This window comes from Protopterus annectens, chromosome 6.part0, assembly GCF_019279795.1.
Source record: "Protopterus annectens isolate FY-2018-M chromosome 6.part0, PAN1.0, whole genome shotgun sequence".
NCBI lineage: Eukaryota > Metazoa > Chordata > Ceratodontiformes > Protopteridae > Protopterus > Protopterus annectens.
The window spans coordinates 937,883,467-937,902,725 of record NC_056737.1 but is presented as its reverse complement, the minus strand read 5'-3'; the positions used below and the strand labels follow the sequence as shown (position 1 = coordinate 937,902,725).

At 40.7% G+C, this 19,259-nt stretch overlaps 1 protein-coding gene across 1 annotated transcript in view; it reads right to left on the bottom strand.

Moving 5' to 3' along the window:
• PPP4R4 (protein phosphatase 4 regulatory subunit 4) overlaps positions 1-19,259 on the bottom strand; it is a 2,733,238-nt gene that overhangs the window by 1,452,755 nt on the left and 1,261,224 nt on the right. The window lies entirely within an intron of this gene.

Here is a 19,259-nt window from a genome sequence, read left to right as displayed (position 1 = left end):
TTCTATTACTTTTTTAAACATAGCTTCCTGAAGAGTCTCATATTCAGCCAGCCTTTTCTTCATTTCAACCTCTGATTTATGCAGCTTTATCATCTCATCTGAATATCTGTTTAAAGCTTCTTCCATTTATTCCAACCTTTTGTTGTTTGTGTTGATATATTGTATCAGTGTTTTGTTTATTGTAACCCGGTCTGTATGCAGTTGTCTTATATCATTCTGTAGGTTATTGGAAGTCATGTCTGAAGGTTGCATTACTTTTTGCAGAACAGCTACAGAACTCTCCCTAGTCAGTGTTTCTCTCACTTTTTGTAGCCAATTTTTTTTCCAGGCCTTCTGTATTTCTTTATTCCTGGCATCCAGGCAGTGTACTTACTAGCCAGTTACTGAAATTCACCCATAAACACAAGTCTAATGGCCTTCTCTGCTGAGTTTTGGTTTTCATACTGGGAGAGCTAGGAACAAGCTGTTACTCAGTGAGCAGCTATCTTGGAACTCCCCGAAGACCAAATTTCTTGAACTTTAAAAGCAGTTACCAATCTGTCCCATACATAACATCTGCCTATTACAGTGTATTTTTTTTGTTCTTATTCTCACACTTGGTCTTCTCTTCTTTTTAAAAACAGTTTTACTTACAGTTTGTTGCTTTTCTCCTTTTTTGCCTGCTGACACTACCACATTTGTTTTAGTTATTGCATTATCTGCTGCTACAAAAACACTTTCTCGGTTTTTTGCTGCTTTCCTCTTTTACTTTCTTCTCTCTGCTGCATTCTTTGCTGCCACATCACCTTGTCCCTTTTCCACATAACCATCCTCAACACTTTCAAAAAAATTACCTGCTATCCCACCCCATGAAACAGCAGATTGATTAGTTTTAGCAAAACATCATCTGCAAGCTCTCCTGATGGTAATTCTGTTATCTGCACCACTTCAACTGACTTACTTACTTCTGTCTCCATGGAAATAGCTAAATCCTGCTCATTTGTAACATCTACCACAAATGAATCTTTGTTTACATTATGATGTTTCATATTGATTTTTTTCCCTCCAAATACTCATTTTTGATCTCCAAACTCTTCATAGCTTTTCTCTCCTCCTCCATGGTGCTGCTTCCTTTAAGTTTCTTCCTTGTTGATGTAGGATCCCTTCACAACCATCTAGCATCTCCAAAGAGTATGTGAAGTTTCTAGTTTCTAGTTTTTCTACTAGTAGTAGTAGTATAATTACTACCTCTGTTCTCCCCTGAAAAGAGACTAGTACTAGCCTAGTAAGATTAACCTGGTCAACCAAAGTAAATAAATACGTAAAATACAGTATGGGCTCCACCACATACAGTTCCTTCCACTTCTGCTGTGACACAAGATCTGTGAGCTCATCAGCCAGGGGGACCGCCCAAGACTTAGATGGGTCAGCTCCAAAGGCCTCATAAAATACAGATTCCTCTTGGGAGGAGGCATTGTTGAAGTAATTTCAGGATGTCCCCAAAGGAGATGCCATCTAGGGGGTACCTTGGGTATCCATCCTTTTCACTGAGATCGGTATCTTCAGTTAAGAGTCCAAATGCCTCCTTTTACATGAGTGCATCCTGTACTCTTCTATGGTGGGAGGGTATGGGGAAGACTCGCTGAAGAGCAACTTATCTCCTGAGCCTTGTCAAAGCCTAAAGAAGCTGAATGTCTCTGAAGAACAGTATGAAGTGGAGGAGGAACCACAGAAATCAAAGAGGATCGGGACAAATCTGAGAGCTGATGGGATACCTCCTCTCTGGACAGTGACAGAACCCTTTCAAATTTGAAAGCTGAAGCTGGAGTCTGTCCTAAAGGAGTTCTTCTGAGATCCAAGTAACCTGACAACAGAACCTCTTGAGACTCAACCTAGCTCAGCTCTAAAGTTGACATAGGTGCCAATTGTCCAGTGCCAGTCCTCAGAGAGGAAGGGACTGATCCAAAAGTCTCATTGTTGATCCCAACCCTCATGCATCACTGCTAACCTCTCAGCTCTGGGACCCCTCAAGATCCAACACTGTTGGAGTCAATCAGGTAAGGAACACTGCTGAAGTCAAAGAATACCAGACTACTGGCTCCAGTAAAGGTATCCCACTGGAAACACACTGTCCCAAAACCACTAAAGCCAAAAATTGGATCAGAAAAGGAGAAACCAGATGAGGGGTGGTAAGGACTGGTCTCAGCAATCTCTGATGGGAATGTGCAAGAAGGACTACCATCTGAAGTTGTGTCTTCAGGAACTTTTGCATGATCCTGTCTACATCTGCTTCACATAAGCTCCTCAACAACCATACCAACATAAGTGAGAAGGCCATCAAAGGCAGGCTGGAGGACATGTGAAAGGGCCTGTCTGCAACACTGATGATCAGAGCCAAGGGTTGGCCGGCAGCAGGGAGAATCTCAATTTGATGGATAAAGGAGGAGTAGGACCTCAAAGGCTTCAAGAGAAGAACTGAATCCTATAGCTTGGAAAGTTTAGGTCTGCTCCTACAGACCCTGCAGGGTCCAGAGACCATTTCCTTGAATCTTTTTTTACCAAAATCTGTTTTTTTTTCCTCTGCCTCTTTCCTTTGCTCTTTCCTTCTCATTCTCTTTTGGCTTCCTTGTCAAGATGTGAAGCCCCTAAAGAATATGCACACTTAGAATGTGGATCTTGGGGGGGAATTTTGTGCCTGCAAGTTGAGTGCTTCTTAAATCCTGAAGCCTTGTTGGATATGTCCAGGGGTATCTGAATAACTGTAACACCAAGAAACAAGTTAACTACAAAAGTTAAGCAAGCATTACCACACAAGCTATCTCAAAGAGAACAGCACAACAAACACTAAGCTGAAAATAAGAATACCAGAAAACCACTAAGCGCAAACAGTACATACAGTATTGTAAAGCTTTTTTTTTTTCTTTAAGTATGAGGAGATAAGAAAAGGGTGGGATTGTCAAATGGTGTTACAACTAAGGAAAACAATCTATTCACTAAATAGCTAACACTACTCTAAGCAAAGAATATTATAAAAATATACTGATCTAAACCTGAACAAAAAGAAATTGCAGATAAATGATTTCTTCCTATCACCAAAAAAGCTCTGAACCTTAAGATCACGACTGACTACCACAAGTGGCAAACAAGATATGAGGAATTAACAGGGCAGACAGGGATTAAGGGTAGCAGGGAGAAGCCTGAGCCTTGAATCCAAAGGTCTGAAAGTTACCAGCTTTGGATGCGGTCAGATCCAATATACCAAGCAGCTGAGATGGGTGGAAAACAACATCAGAGCAGTAAACAAGACATATGGTCCCTGTAAAATGAATTTGGGAAGAAAACAGTCTTCTACCCTGCTGATGTCCTGCTTATGGATGATTCAGCCAATGTAACCAAAAAATGATTGAGTGGGTGCTCAAATCACAGACAGTCTTTGGACCCATGAATGGAATAAACTGGATTACTTGGCTAGGGGTATAGAAACCAAAGGAATTATCTTATTTTTATATTATTTTTGGATCTTAAGCTAAGGTATCAACATTTGCTTTATATAAATTCAGTATATCATATGGTGCTCTACACTGTCTATTTTCTGAGCAAATGTTTGAGTGTCTAGATGCTGAGAGGTTATATTTGGCATATCCTGAAATGTTTTAATAATGACAGAACAGCCCATTCAACTTTGTGAAGCTCCATCTCTTCATAAGCATCTTTTGTTGACCTCTCTAGTGGCATAAAATTATCAGTTTCCTCAAATGAAGCACTATTTGGAGGACAGGATGAAAACTAACATATATGCCATTATGACTCCCCACTCCCTGCATCACAGAGAGTGAATTTAGCTAATTCAAAAATCGTCCTCCTCATCCGAGGAAAGTTTAGGGCTGGTCCTACAGCCCCTGGAGGGTCCAGAGACCATTTCCTTGAATCCTTTTTTTCCCTTCGGTGAAACAGCTAACTGTGCAACTCCAGTGGAAGACCTCCATTTGGGCTGTAGAGGAATAATGTACCAGTGACAAATGGGAATTTCTTCTGTCAGTGTCTTGCATAATTTTGAAAATATACCACTGAGTGCTCTTTAGTCATAGGAGAGTACATTTAGAGCAGGTAGTGAAAGTATAATTGCAGGTAATCCTGAACAGATTACAGATATTAAATTTTGAATATGGCCATGGGGAGGAGAGAGCACAGATGTGTAAATAGACTTACCATAACAGTAGATGTTCAAATGATCACTGTTGCAGTAGCCTTAGCTAAATCAGTTATATCCCGCCAACGATGTAACAGCTGGCCAGCTTCCAAAGCTTTCTGGGTAACTTCCACAAGCCCAAACCATTAATCAGCTCTAGCTAGGCTGACTGAAAATTCAGTTCTGGGTGCCGACCTCTTCAGAATTTTCATGCCAACAGAGGGAGGGAGGCTAAAAACCAAAGGATGAAAGGAGTAGCTACTGCAGCAGTGATCGTGCAAACATCTACTGTTATGGCAGGTTTACTTATACAACTGTACTATGCACTTCATATCAATCACTGCTGCAGTAGCCTTAGCTATATGGGTAGATTACCATAGCTTAGACTGACTGGGGGGGGGTATAGGAACCCTTGAAGGATGGTCTTAGCATAGCCTGTCCAAGCCCTAGAGTAAGAAATCTAGTCTATAGTGCTTTGTAAAACTGTGCACAGAGGACCAAGCTGTTGTTTCTTGCATACTTCAAGAATCCAACTCTTTCCAAAAAGCCACAAATTAAGCTAAGCCCCTGGTAGAATGAGCCTTCACCCTGTCTGGAATTGCGTTGTTATATTGGGTATAACAAAAGGTAATAGGATGAGACAACCAATTAAAAATATGTGTTTTCACACAAGTTGTCCCTATTTCTTACCTTCACAGGAAATGAACAAATGATCAGAGTTCCTGAAAGATTATGTTCCATCAAGATACCATCTGAGTTCATAACATCATAGAAGGTTACTAGGTTAATAATGGTCCTAGAACCCTTACAAGCCTAGTCATATTTATCTCAAGTTGCCCTGGTTGTCAGTGGTTAGGAGAGTGAAGTTTGCAGAGGTAAGGGTCTATGGTAGCTAATACCAAATATCTCTGTCCAGGACAAATGTGGGCACCACCCCAGGAGTGGATTTGCGGCCACCCATCCAATGATCTAGGATGCATCTGAAGAGGGTCATGAAAATGCTCTGTTTCATGTGAATTGGAAACTTGTTCCAGAGAAGTGGCAGTCTCTGGGAGATGTATCTATCTCTTCAACATGATCTGTTTATGTCAGAGGCTAGGTTAAGATCCCTTGAGTGAGTGACCCTCATGCAGTTTGAGTTCTGAATGTATAGCACTTCCATCAGGGCCGGGTCAGAGACTGGCCTGTAAGCCAGGCACTGGTCACCCCTTAGCAACCTGTAGGAGACAGAATACAGTGAAAGGGCTTTCAGTCTTTTGCCAAAAGACTTGTTTTGTGTACACTGTAATTTATTGGTGAGAAAGGTCTATGGTTTCTCCAATTGTTGCAGGTGTCTGGTAAGGTACACGCAAAAGAAAGCATTGTACTCAATAACTAGTCTGATGAAGGCCAAGTATAACAGTATGAGATCTAGATGTGATGTCATTACTTATAAGTTGTGCTACATAGAAGGATTTCCTTACTACTGTGGATACATGGTGGTTAATGTTAGGGTTGCTATCAATCTGACTACCCTGATCACATACCACTAGGTCTACACTTAGGGGGTGCTGTCTATAATGTACTTAGCAGGGATATAAGCTTTCCCAAAGGGAATAATAATGTATTTTTTGCATTCAGCTTTAATCCACGGCTTAGGCACCAATCATCTGTCTGCATCAACCCTGTCTGCAGTATATTAACATTGTTGGGGGACTTAATGACTGCTCCCAATTTACAGTTGTGAGCAAACTTGGTCAGCCACAGGCTGTCCAAGTTTGCCCAGACGTCTAAGAAATAAATTTTGAACAATGAGGGGCCCAGCACAGAACCCTGTTGTACACCACTGGTGACTGGTCTTTTGCTGCAGGTGAAGTCACCCACTTTGATAGTATGTGTCCTGTCAGTGAGCCGGATGGCTACCCATCTAGTAATCAGGGGCGGCTTGTGCTATTGCACTGCAGGACTGCAACCCCCCCTCCCAGCTGTAAACAAAAAGAAATAAAACTGATTAGCGAGTCCCAGAACTCTGTGCATGCGTGCGGGAATCCGGAATGCTGTTTAACCCGTCCGGATTAGGAAGAGAAGGCATCAGACTACAGATGCACAGAAGTCTATGTAGTTACAACTGCATGGACTGGAAGGGTGTGTGTGTGTGTGTGTGTGTGTGTGTGTGTGTGTGTGTGTGTGTGTGTATAATGCCCCAGTTAAATATACCTGGTGTGGCTAGAGAGAGTAACTCAGGCTCAAAGCCTGTACCTTGGGTGCTGGTAGCAAGAGTCTGAATTCCCCACCCACCACCACTTGTGAAAACTATTCAGATTTTTGCCTCATATTTTTGTTCTGTTCTGTTCCTCATAAGATCTGTGCTTTTCTGGATTTTGAATTCACTAAATAATGACAGGCATTTGAATTTCAGACTTCATATTCTTCAGAAAGTACATGGCAACACAAAACCTTTTATTCTAGCAAATTTCTAAGTTTATAAGATCAGTATTTGAAATATGTTCCTAATTTTGGGACTGCATTCCCCCATTACTGGCTTTGTCCAGATTTTTTGTGCTAAGAGGATGAGGGCTATCATGAGAACTGAATTCAATAAACGATAGCCATTAAAGTTTCAGTCTTCCTGTCTTTCAAGAAATGGCTGATTTGGCATAGTGGTATGTTGTTCTGACTGTAGTGCAGAGGGGCCTGGGTTCAAGACTTGGCCGTGAAATGCATGGTGGTAACACATTTTATTCTAGCAACTTTACAAGATTATACAGGCAATGTTTAAAATGTGTCCCTTGTTTTTGGGCTTTTGTCCCCCCCTCAATACATTTTGGCTTTTTCCAGACTTCCTGTGCTGCAAAGTTGAGAGATACAGTTGAGTGTCAATTGGATTTTACAAGGAGCTGAGAGCTTCAGGGGAAGAGAAGTTTAATGCTGCTTATTCTGAGTCTGCTTGCATTGTTAATAGCATAACAGGTTGAATACTTGCTTTTGATGGAGAAGGCTGTGCATTCTACTCCCACAGTATGTAGATGCATTGCTGATACTATACTGTGTTGTACTTTTAAAGTGGGTGGATGCTGCAGTCCTGAGAATGTCCTCTTTGGCAGAGATACTTAGTAACTATGAACCTGTTATCAGTTTGCCATCCATTCCCTATTGCAATATATACTAGCTTATAATTTTTTTAGTGTAACATAGGCAATTTGTTCCTCAAGGGCAGCAGGCACTTCGTAGATGAAACAATGGAATATAAAGTTGTTTGCTAGCAGCAACCTCTTCATTAATTACAGTGCTCTGTAATGTGGAATTATTTATATGACTTTTACTTCTGCAGAGATTGTGCATATTTACTGATACTGGTGGACTGTAGAAGTTTGAGTAGACTTTTATGATGGAAATGTTCTGAACTTGGCAGTTTTGCCATTATTGGTGCATGCATTTTGTTTCATTATTTACTGGAAAAACGTTCAAAACAAATTTAAAATGCCCTCTAACAACTGTACTGTATTAAACAAGGAATATAATTTAATACAATCAGGAAGGTGTATCAAAGAACACATGTATGCTTCATGTCCAAGGGGCCTATGATTTGAAAACGGCCAGAAGTTAATCTTTATCTGCCACTGGCCAGATGTATTTTCTTTGAATGTGGGTTTCAATGCTGTTTCAATTAATGTGAGTTTCAAGGGCTGAGAAGTTTTAATGCTAAGTCTATTTTCATTGTGAGACTGCATTGCTTTGTTTAGCATATGTTTATTAGTGTTTGTGCAGTAAAGTGTAAAATAAAACGTTTAAATGAAATCCAAATCATCGTAGAAGTAAAACAGTATGCACATTACAGTGTTTATGGTAAATGGGGCGAAATAGCCAAGTAATGGGACACTGGAATGGCTCCAGGGGGAGGCCCTATTCAACCATGATTTTGTGAGGGGGGAAGGGCAGCAAACTCAAAGACACCCCGGGCTGAACTATACCTCTCAAATGTCCAGATTTTCGCAGAATGAATAGATTTTTGCTTATTGTTTGGTTTGTCCTCATAAAAGTTGTGGTTTTCTGGCAAATCATTTAGCAATGAAGTCACTAAATAATGAAAGACATTGAGTTTCAGACTTCATACCCTTCAGAAAAATGCATGCTAAAAAAGCAAGACCTGTTATTCTATCAACTAAGTTTATACAAGAGCAATTGTTAGTACTGTTTGTATATTCCCCCAATATATTTGGCCTTGTCCAGATTTCCTGCATTAAGAGATTGAGAGGTACGTGCAAATAAATCACTTCATAGAATTAGGTATATCCAAACCTCTCAATTGTCCCCGATTTTGGCTCAAAAGGTTGCTCTTCACCTAATAATCCCTCTGCAAAATGGCAATTTTGGAAGAAAATGTGGAGGGTTTACAATTAATAAATAATTGCAATGATCAGAGTTGTAGATTACTTTTATTTCAGAAATGCATTTAGATTCTCTTATTTTGTCAGCTGCTCAGCTTAACAGTACTAATATTAAAAAAGTGTCCCTTCTTTGACAGGTTCCCAGCTGTATTGTGTGGCTATTTTATATTTTTGCATCACATTTTTGGTCCGTTTTTCATAAAATTGTGGTTTTCTAGCAGATTAGTGGCAAATCATTAAAGATTGAAGTTAGAAAATAATGACAGACATTTGAGTTTTAGATTTCATGCCCTTCAGAAAATTCATACTAATGCAAGACCTACTACTCTATTATCTTTCTAAGTTTATAAGAGCAATATTTAAAAATTGTCCTTATTTTTGGGCCTTTGCCCCAGTTCTATTTATGGTTTTGCCCAGATTTCTTGCTCTGAGGTTGAGAGGTATGACAAATGTGTCAGGGCCATCACCGTCAGCTAGAGACATGTCAAATTGTGACATACTTATTGCACCCCACTCCCCCATGTAGTGACTCTGGATTTGTCCAAGCAAGGCAAGGAACAGTCACGCAGTGCAAGTGTGCAGAGTATCCCCCCATCCAAGGTAGACAAAAGTACTACAGTGGTTTTTCATCTGTCCTTGATTTTGCAAAATGTTCTGGTTTTCTGTCATATTTTTATACTGCTGATTTATGCATATTTTTCAGAAAATGCATGTTGTTGCAGTGCCTGTTGCTCTGTGTTTAAGTAGCAATGTTTTAATGACCATCAGGTAAGCTTGTCTGAGATTGTAAGATGCAAGAAAGCTTTAATAATAAAGAACTGCCAAAATTGAAAGCCTTTTGTTGTTGCCATGCACAGAATATGTACATAACTAGGTAACGTATAACCCTTAGGTATTGAAATGCATATGACAGTATTTGTAATAAAGGACAAGCTTACAGTATTTTCAGAAGCTCATTACATTTGTTGGAGACTTGCAGTCATCTTTGCAGGCTTTACCTGTAAACTAAACAGAATGCCAATCTATCATGTGTGGTCCATAAACTGTAGAGTAATCCTTTAAGCAACTTATCTTGAGCTAATTTCTTGTTTGCTCTTCATTTTTTACTTTGATCATGTTTTCCTCATGAAACAAGTAGATAGTTGTCAGGCAGCAGGTCTGTTTTGGAGAAGAAACATTTTTACAAGTGAGGGTATGCAGATATTGCTACTTTCAGCATGTTACTTGGTACTTTTATAAAGCTGAATATAACTTATAATTAGAACTGCAGTGCAGGGAGAAATGGTTTGAGTTGAGTGCTGCTTGTTTTTTTATACTTGATTTTGACTGGCATTCCAGTGATGTATTTAAAAAGCAAATTATTTTTTCATGCCTCACAAACTTTTTGTTTCCATCTAGATATTAAGTAAGCTGTCATGTAGCCAATACACTGAAATATTTTTTTCTTCTCCACTTCATTTTGTCTTGATTGGACTATCATAATGACAGTTTGGCACCCAGGGCAGCATATTTAATTAAAGTCACAGTTTTTGTGGTTTTTAACATAGCTCCACCCTTCCTAGTTGGACAAGCCCCTTCCCATTGGCCTCACCCATTCAATTGTCTCCTGCAGCCCCCCTTTGATTTGAAGTCACCAGCCACCACTGCTAGTAATTTAGGGTTAATTCCCAATTGGGAGAGTTTCTATATAATACCTGAGTGGGGGATTGTGTCAACTGCCTTTGCTAGGTCACGATAGGTGGTATGCATTGTCTTTTCCTTGCATAGGTCCTTGGTGACTTCCTCAAAGTCGTCAGCCATGTTTAACAAGTATGATCTATCTTTAACGAATCTGAACCGGATTGGGTCCAGAGTTTTGAGATTACCTATGCCCTTGTTAATAAGGTCCATAATGATTTTTTCCATGGCCTTGCAGATGAAGCTAGTCACGCTTTTGGGACTATAATTCCCAGGGGCAGCTGATGGTCTCCCTTTGTGCAGATGGATTACTGTTGCTGCCTTCCATTCTATCGGAACATAGCCAGATCGCAGGTTGTGGTTGAACAGTGACCCAAGTGGATCTGCTAGGTCAAGTTTTAAGTTGTTTAAAAGGCAACCTGGCATGCTGTCTGGTCCCACTGATGTCGTGTTTTTGGCCTCAGAGAGAGCTGAGATGACCTTCTCTCTTGAGATATTAGGCTGAGGAATAATGGCAGGATACTTTGGGGGATGACTGGAGGGGACAAAGGGGGTGAAGTTTTCTCCAAATCTGTTAGGTAGCAGCCATCCACAACCAGTACAGCACAGAGCTGGATATTCCCTTTTAGATTTCGGATGTAGTTAGAGAATGCCTTATGATCATCCTTAGCTTGGGAAGATATTTGTACTTAGTAATTACCTTTGTAGGACTTGACAAGATCTCTAATTTGTGTGTTTAAGCTAGAGAGATTTCTTCCTCTGCTGAGCCAGTTCCCTCTTGTCCTTGGACATTAGTTTCTTTCTCTTGCTGTACAGCCAGTTTTTATAAGGACTCCACCAGGGTGGCTTACTTTTTTATTCAGCAAGACCTAGTTTTAATCTGGTCAGGTACAGTCAATTCTATACAACTGCTTAAGTGGTTACACAGAGCATTGGTGTATACCTCTGCAAAGGAGTACGTGTTATCTGGATTTGAGGGGACTTTGAAACTTCTTATACCATTCCATACTAAGAAGTAATTTGTCTTTGAAAAATTCTTAAGCGTTTTTGAGCTTGATGGAGTATCTGGCATTGTAGATACATCAAAATAGACTGATTTATAGATCGATCTTACCACGGAGGACATCACACGGGGAGGGGGGGGGCATTCAGCCACCACCTGACATGATTTCTGCAGAGTGTAGCTATCCCAATGTAAGCACTTAAAGGATTATGCAGCTGTGACCACTGAACTGCAAGAGTCCATTGAACGACTGTCTTGTGAAAATGACAGAAGGGAACCAGAGTGATTGATGAGGCTATAATGCCTAGAAGCCTTAGAACTAATCTTGCTGGAGGAGAGGATGTAATAATACCTTTTGGTGACTTTTTGAAGAGAAAGGATCCTGGAATGTGGTAAGGCAGCTATTTGTGAACATGTGTCTAGGTGGCATGCTATAAATTCCAGTGACTGAGTGGGATTCAGTTGACTTTTCTGAACTTGACTGTGATACCCAATTTGTGAATTAACTGGAGTAAAGCGTCCCTCCTTTGGATGAGTAGATTCTTGGTTGGAGAAGTGAGGAGCCAATCATTCAGATACAAAAAAGACTTGGAATACCTGCAGCCGAATATAAGACATAACCACTGCCATGTATTCAGTGAATACTCAAGGCGCTGTGGTGAGGCCAAAGGGCAGAGCTCTGAATTGATAGTGATTGGCTTCCAGCCTGAAACAGGCAAATCTACTGGATTGCTTGTTTATCTTTATGTGATAATAAGCACCCTGGAGATCTAATGAGTACATCCAGTCATCCTTCCTAAGAAAGGTAAAATGGACTGAACCATGACTAACGGAATTTTGTCTGCTTCACACACTGATTTAAATGACTGAGGTTCAGAATTAGCCTTAGGTTCCCTGTCTTTTTTGGAAGTAAAAAGAACCTGGAGCAGACTCCAGATCCTATCTGGTCTGGTGGGATCTGTTGGGTGGCTCTTCTGTCCAGCAGCTTTCTGACTTCTGCTGTGGTAGATTCCATCTGGTAGGGTGGCACTAGGGGAATCCTTTTTCTTAGTGTAGAAGACTAAGGAAACATAACTGTATATCCTCAGGTAATTATCTGCAGCACCCATGTGTCTGAAGCGATGCCCTGCCAGGTTAAAAGGTGTAGTGATAAGCACCCCACAGCTGCCTCTAGAGTGCGACAGTCGGGCAACCATTCAGGTTCACTGTAAGGATTTCTCAGAAAAGGGCCCAAAAAATCCTTGGTTCTGTGCACTGCCTCTGCACCTAGGATCATGTCTAATGACCCCCCCCCCTGCAACGGGAAGGTATCCAAGGAAGTCTCCAGGTTAAAAGCCTGAGATTTTTTGAATCACATCTTACCTCCTCGTTGATTGATAGAAAGGGTCTTTTGAGGAGTTAAGAAGCAGAGTCCCATGACAGACAGGGTCTTACTGTCTTTCTCATTCCTGATTAGTGTGTCCTTAACCTTTGGTCTAAAGAGAGTGGAACCATCAAAAGTGTGTTAAGGAAAGACATCTTGAAACCTTTCACAAAATCACACAACTGCATCCAGGTGTGGCAACGAATAGATATGCTGGTGCCTGCCACACTGGCCACTCAAGCAGCTACATTTGAAAGCAGATACATGGAGATGTTGGAAATAGAATTAAGGGTAGACAGCTGGGAGTCTGCAATTTTCTGGATATCCTCTGGCAAATTACCTGACAGAGAACTGGTAACCTCCTTGGGTCAATTCTCTCTGAAAGTGTGTGACATGAGCCAGGTAGTTCAGTGCTCTATGGGAAAAAGTCGCTGATGTACAAGTCCATTTTCCAAATCTGTCTAGTACCCTAGATTACCTATTATTGAGGATGAACAGATGTTCTCTCTTTGGAGGCTTCCTTTCTTGTGGCCACCACTACGACCATAGCATCTACTGGGGGACCTTTACTTCAGTGTGTCCTACCTTTAGGAGCTACAAAGATCTTGACAGGTTTCTTTGGTATGGGCTCCACTGTGTCAGATTCCTTCCAGGCTCTCCGAGTCACCAAATCAATGAAAGCATTAGGAGGAAGGACCACCCAGGCAGAAGAACCAGCTCCAAAAGCCTCCTCAAATGGGACAAGGGTCACCCGCTCCAGACATCTTAACCTGGCCTGCGATATAAATGGGACCTGCTGGAGAGACAGATATGTCTCTCAGAGGTTGCCACTCCTCTGGAATAGGCTATCAATTCACATAAAACAAAGCCCCTCTATGACTCTGTTTAAGTGTAGCCTGCATGACTGGGTGGCAAACTGTAAATTCCTACCGAGGATTTCACCTATGACCCTCCTAGATATGGGCAGTCGTTGCTAACTAAGAGCTCGTGTTTAGATAAGGTCCTTTATATAGGGTTTCTCTAGTATTATATTGGGTTCACACGACGAGGCTTATAAAGATCTTTGGGTCAATAGCCCAGTATCACCTATGAACCTAAGGAACATGAATTCTTTTGTGGAAGGTGTATCAGCGGACCAACCTCCTTATCCTTCATTAATTCCAAGATTTCGCCAAAAGAGATGTCTCCAAAGGGAGATCTAGGAGAACCTTTTTCCTTTATCCAAATCTGTGTCCTCTGTGTATGATTCATGTGATAAATCTAAATGCTTTCTTTTGCAAGTCTGTTCTCCATAAATCCGAGGTTAGGGAATCTCAGACATCAGATCCAAATCAGACTGGGAGCCCAGAGCAAGCACTTCCCAAAGACTCTCGAGGAAGTGCTTGCTCTGGGAGCCCAGAGCAAGCACTTCCTCGAGAGTCTTGGAAGCCAACTGTCCCTGTCAATGTGGAGGCATGGAGGATGATGCAGCATAAGAGAGGGATCAGGCGGGGGGGGCGAACATGAAGGAGACATCTCTTTTAATAATGAGAACGCTCTCAAAGGCCTTGAATACCGAGCCTGAAATTAAAGACTCTCGAGCCACCAAGGTCTACAGAATTCCACTGCCAATGATCTAGTTTGAATCTGAAGCTGTCATTGGAGTCGAGCTATCAAGAGCTGAAACCCCTAGAGGCAGAGACAGATCAAAAAGTTTTGACGCCAGTTTGCCCTTTGAGTTCCAGACTCCAATGCTTCAGCTCCAATTCCCTTTCCTATACAACAAAGTTGGAGTTTAAACAGAGTAGGGTAAAATCAGAGTTGGAGGAAAAGTCTATCAGTGCTGACATAGAAGCTCTGGGAATGTTCAGATCAAAAGACTGTGGATCTGAAGGAGGGATCAACTCAGAACTTTTGAGAAAAGGGGTCCAAGGACGACTTCTCAGGTCTACCTGTGGAAACAAGTCCGGATGACCCCCAACTGAATCTGCTGATGATGGAATCTCTGCACCATCCAACTGACATCAGCATCGGTATGGCTCCTTGAAAAATGGCTGGATTTCACTGAAGATCCAATTGAGGATGTTCTCCATTGTCTTCTCTGCAAGACTGGAGAATGTAGTCTTGAATTAATATGGTCTGGTGCAAAAAGTGAAGTCGGTGAAGGCGATCAGATCTGACCTGTCCTGAGATCTGATGGTTTTGACATTTTCAGTGTTGGACCTGGGAGAACTGCCAGATCGGTGGACCATTTGTGAGACTTCTCAGTAGTCTTTTCAGGAGTCTTGCTACCTTGATACTTTTAATCTTTGTCCTTCTACTTAGAAGGTGTCTTCTTATCCCTGCAGAGGGAGGAACAGATGGTGGTACCAATCCTTGCTGAGGTGGAAGTAAACCATTTAAAATCAATTTGTCCTTACGGCTTTGAAAGGCCTAATGCCCAAAAGAGGCACATGCCTCACAATTAGTGTCCAAGTGGGCCACCCTCCCCCTCAACAATAGACCCATAGGGTATGGAGTCCTGTGGGGGTAATTTTGTGGCCACACTTGCACCACTTTTTAAAACTTTTATCAGATATAATGACAGAAATAAAGGAAAAACACAGCTTTATCACAGTACTCTAATAAAAGCTAATACCAGAAACTGTTGAATCATACCAGAAAAAGAGATAGTATAATAATTGTTTTTTTTTTTTTTTTTTTTTTTTAGATGACAAGAAACTGAAAAACTGAGCCCAAAGGGATAAACACTAAAAAAAGCACTAAAAACCAACAGGAAAATAGTTGAGTAGGGAAATATCTACCTAAGCTAAGTTGTTGTTGTGTCTTTCGGCTTTTCCCGGTTAGGGTTCGCCACAGCGGAACTCCGGTCCGCTAATGATTGGCAGTAGATTTTTATGTGCCGAGTTGCCAGCTCTGATGCACACCCTTCAACGAAGGTATGCCCATTCACACGTTTCCACCCATAAGACGCTCTAGCTGAGAATACAACAGGACGTCTATCTGTGAGGCGACAACGCTACTGTAGCACAATTTTTATTCCTTTATTCTGTCTTTACCTATGCTAAGACAGAATAAAGGAATAAATCTATTCGACTTATCTTCAAAGATTGATAAGAGATCAGAGCCCCTGGAAACTGACAACCATTCGTTCAGGTGGCAAATGAGATCTGAGGCATTCAGAGAGGGGTAGAAATGGATTAAGGGTAAGGGAGGAGTCACAGCCCTGGATCCACACGTTTGGAAGTGCCAAGACCAGCTCTGAGTCGAATAACAAACCCATCTATTGAATCAGGAAAAAGGGAAAACATCTGATCTTACCATAATAATACATGTTCATATAGATCGCTTTGGCATTAGCCTAAGCTACATAAGACAGAGCTTGGCAAGGACTGAACATCCAGGTAGATTCCAAAGCATTGAGGAACCTTCCATGTGCCTGTATGACCATTACAGCTTGGGGTAAGCCAGAATAAAAGAAGATGTATGGGTGCCAAAAATCAAAACCTTCTTGCCTCTTACCTTTGTACTGCAACAGTGATATAGTTGAAAGTCTAATATTATGGTAAGTTTACTTATACAACTGTACTATAGTCATCATTAGATCACTATTGCAGTAGCCTAGCATTATGGGACAAACGCCAAAGCTTAGAAAGAAAGGCAGAATGAAAAAGAATGACAGTCTAGGAGCCCTAGGAGAATAGCTGAAACAAACCCTGTCCTGGCCCTAAAGAAAGACCTGCTATGCCTGGCCCTAAAGAAAGAGTGAATTTTGTAGTGCTTGGTAAGTGTGTGAAAAGAAAAAAACAAGTTGTTGCCTCTGGAATATTTCTGGAGTCCACTCCTTTCCAAAAGGCAGAAGAACTAGTCATAGCCCTAGTAGAATGGGTTCTGACTGACTACAAGTGGATTACTATTATAAGAATAATAAAAGTGAACGGCATGAGACAATTCAGAAAAAGTCTGTTTAGATGACTACCCCTTTTTCATATCTTCCTAAGAAATGATCAGTTGGCTAGTATTACTGAAATCCCTTTTTCTGTCAATATAGTGTCTGAATTTTCTGTGAACATCAAGACTGTGAAAGATTTTCTCTTCCTTGTCTTTTGATTCTGGATAGAATATAGGGAGATGAACATATAGATTCAAAGTAAATTCTGAATATGTTTTAGGCATAAAAAGAAGGGCTGGATCTAAAGGAAATCCTATATTTATAAAGGATGAGACATGGCAGAGTCATCATAAGAACTTGCAATCCAGATACTCTTCATGCAGAAGTCAGAGCAATGAGTAACACTGTTTTCACTGATAAGAACTTTAAGTCAGCCTTGTGAGTTGGTTCAAAAGGAAAAAGGTGTAAGTTTCACCAGTACAAAGTTAGTATCTCACTGAGGAGCCACCTGCTTTCCAGGTGGACAAATGTAATACCTCCTTCAGAAACTGCTTCACATGAGATACAGGCAGTCCCCGAGATACGAATGACTGACTTACATACAACCCGTACTTACAAACTGACTATCATAAAGCTTATTATCTTAAAAAAATTGATTTACATACAATGGTTCATATGTACGAACATGCGTGCACTACGTACTTACACTCATAAAAACATTACGCACCTTCAGTGGTTCTTCAGCTTGAGAAAGAAAACATTCCGCCAGTTTGAATAAAGTACTTTTGAGTGTGTATGACTTTATATAGTATCTGGCTTATATTTTTCTCTTACAGGTATTTACCCTTATAAAAATGCCTCAGAAGGGTAAATTGGATGCTAGTGCAGGTGATGCATAAAAGAAAAACAATCACTAATGAACAAAAAGTGGAAATAGACAAGTGAAAAGAGGTGAAATGCCATCAGTCATTAGTAGAGCGTTAGGCTACAGTCGATCAATGATCGGAACACTTGTGAAAGATAAAGTGAAAATAAGAAAGGTAAAATATACATCATACTTAGGCATTTGACTGACATTAGGCTAAGAACATGTTCCGACTTGCACAAATCCAGCTTAAGAACAGCGTTAAAAACGTAACTTGCTCATACCCAGGGACTGCCTGCAAAAGAAAAAGTGTGTGTGGTGGGTGTCCAATGACAAACAGGCAGAAACAGCTGAAAGATGACTCTTAATAGAACAGTAAGAAAGGCCAGAGGTAATAACTCACAAAAATACTGAAGAACTAAAAGTGTTTGAGCCTTAAAGGGATTTTGGTTCATTCTATGGCACCAACTAGAGAATCTACTGACTTAGTCAGTCATATCTGATTTTCTAGCAGCATGTTTCCTGGCCTCTTTTACTACCTGCAGCATGTCACAGAAGAATGTGCCAAAAGCTTAAATTCTATCACTCAGGCTGTAAGATGAAGAACTTGAAGGTTGTGGTAGATAAGACAGCTCATGTCCTGTGTGATTAAGTCTATCCTATAAGGAAGCTTGTGGTAATTGCCCTTGGCCATTTTCAAAAGTAGGGAGAATGACTGTTGCCTGGCCAAAAAGGAGTCACCAGTACTATTTTTGGAGAGTGCATTTGGATCTTTAAAATAATTTTGGTTATCAGATAAAAGAGTCAAAAAAATATACAGGAACATTCCTGTCCATGGGAATGAAAATGCATCCCTTTTCTAGGTCTTTCTGCAAGTTGTTCTGGAGGAGAACTTCTTTATCTGTCTGTTGTGAATTGAGCCAAACAGATATCCTTCAGGGCACCTTCCAAGCATCCAGACTGTTGATGGATCAAGCTATTCAAAATCAGTGGTCTGGGCCAAAAAAAAAGAAAAGTATTAGAATTATATGATCCATGATGTAAGTTGAACAACTTGAAGGCTGCTTTGCATCAGAGTGCCCCTGTCTTATGTGAGTAAGTCTATCTTATGAGGAAGCTTGTGGTAACTGCCCTTGGCCATTTTCAAAAGAAGGAAGAGCCACTGGTTCCTGAGCCAAAAGGCAGTTACCAGTACTATTTTTGGAGAGTAAATGTACCATAACAGTAGATGTTCGAATGATCTCTTCTGCAGTAGTCTTAGCTATATAAATTATATCCTGAATTGGATATAGCAGCCAGTCAGCTTACAAAGCTTCAGCCATTCAACCAGACTGTTGATAGCTCAAGCTGGTAGAAGAGAAAATCAGTGGTCTGGGCACCAAGCCATTCAATGCTTTTGAGTCAAATGTAACAGGAAGGCTTAGGCCCTGAAAAAGGAAAATGCCAGGTAAATAAAATTCCATGCCCACACCCTGCCAACAAAAGACACACCAAAAATTAAGGGGGGGTGGTGGAGACAGGAAGCAGCTACTGCACTAGTGATTATTTGAACACTGACTGTTAAGGTAAGGTTACTTACACAGCTGTAATATGTTCATCACTTGATCACTGATGCAGATGCCTTAGCTATATAGTTAGAATAATACCATAGCTTAACTCATTACAGCCTAGTGAAGTCTCCAGGTGTTTCTGCAGTTATACCCTACTGAAACCTACAGGCATCAATTACTGTTTATTCATATTTACATTAATAATTCCAAAACCATGCTACTCAGAAAGCATCAAAAGATTTCATCGTAAAGCTTACACGATGGCAAACACAACTGTATTGATATTTGACCTGTGTCAAGTACAGAAATTGATATTGAATATTATCTGCATACTATTTATCTGTATTGTAATAATTTGCATATTTCTCTAAATATCTCAACAAACAAGTGATGCA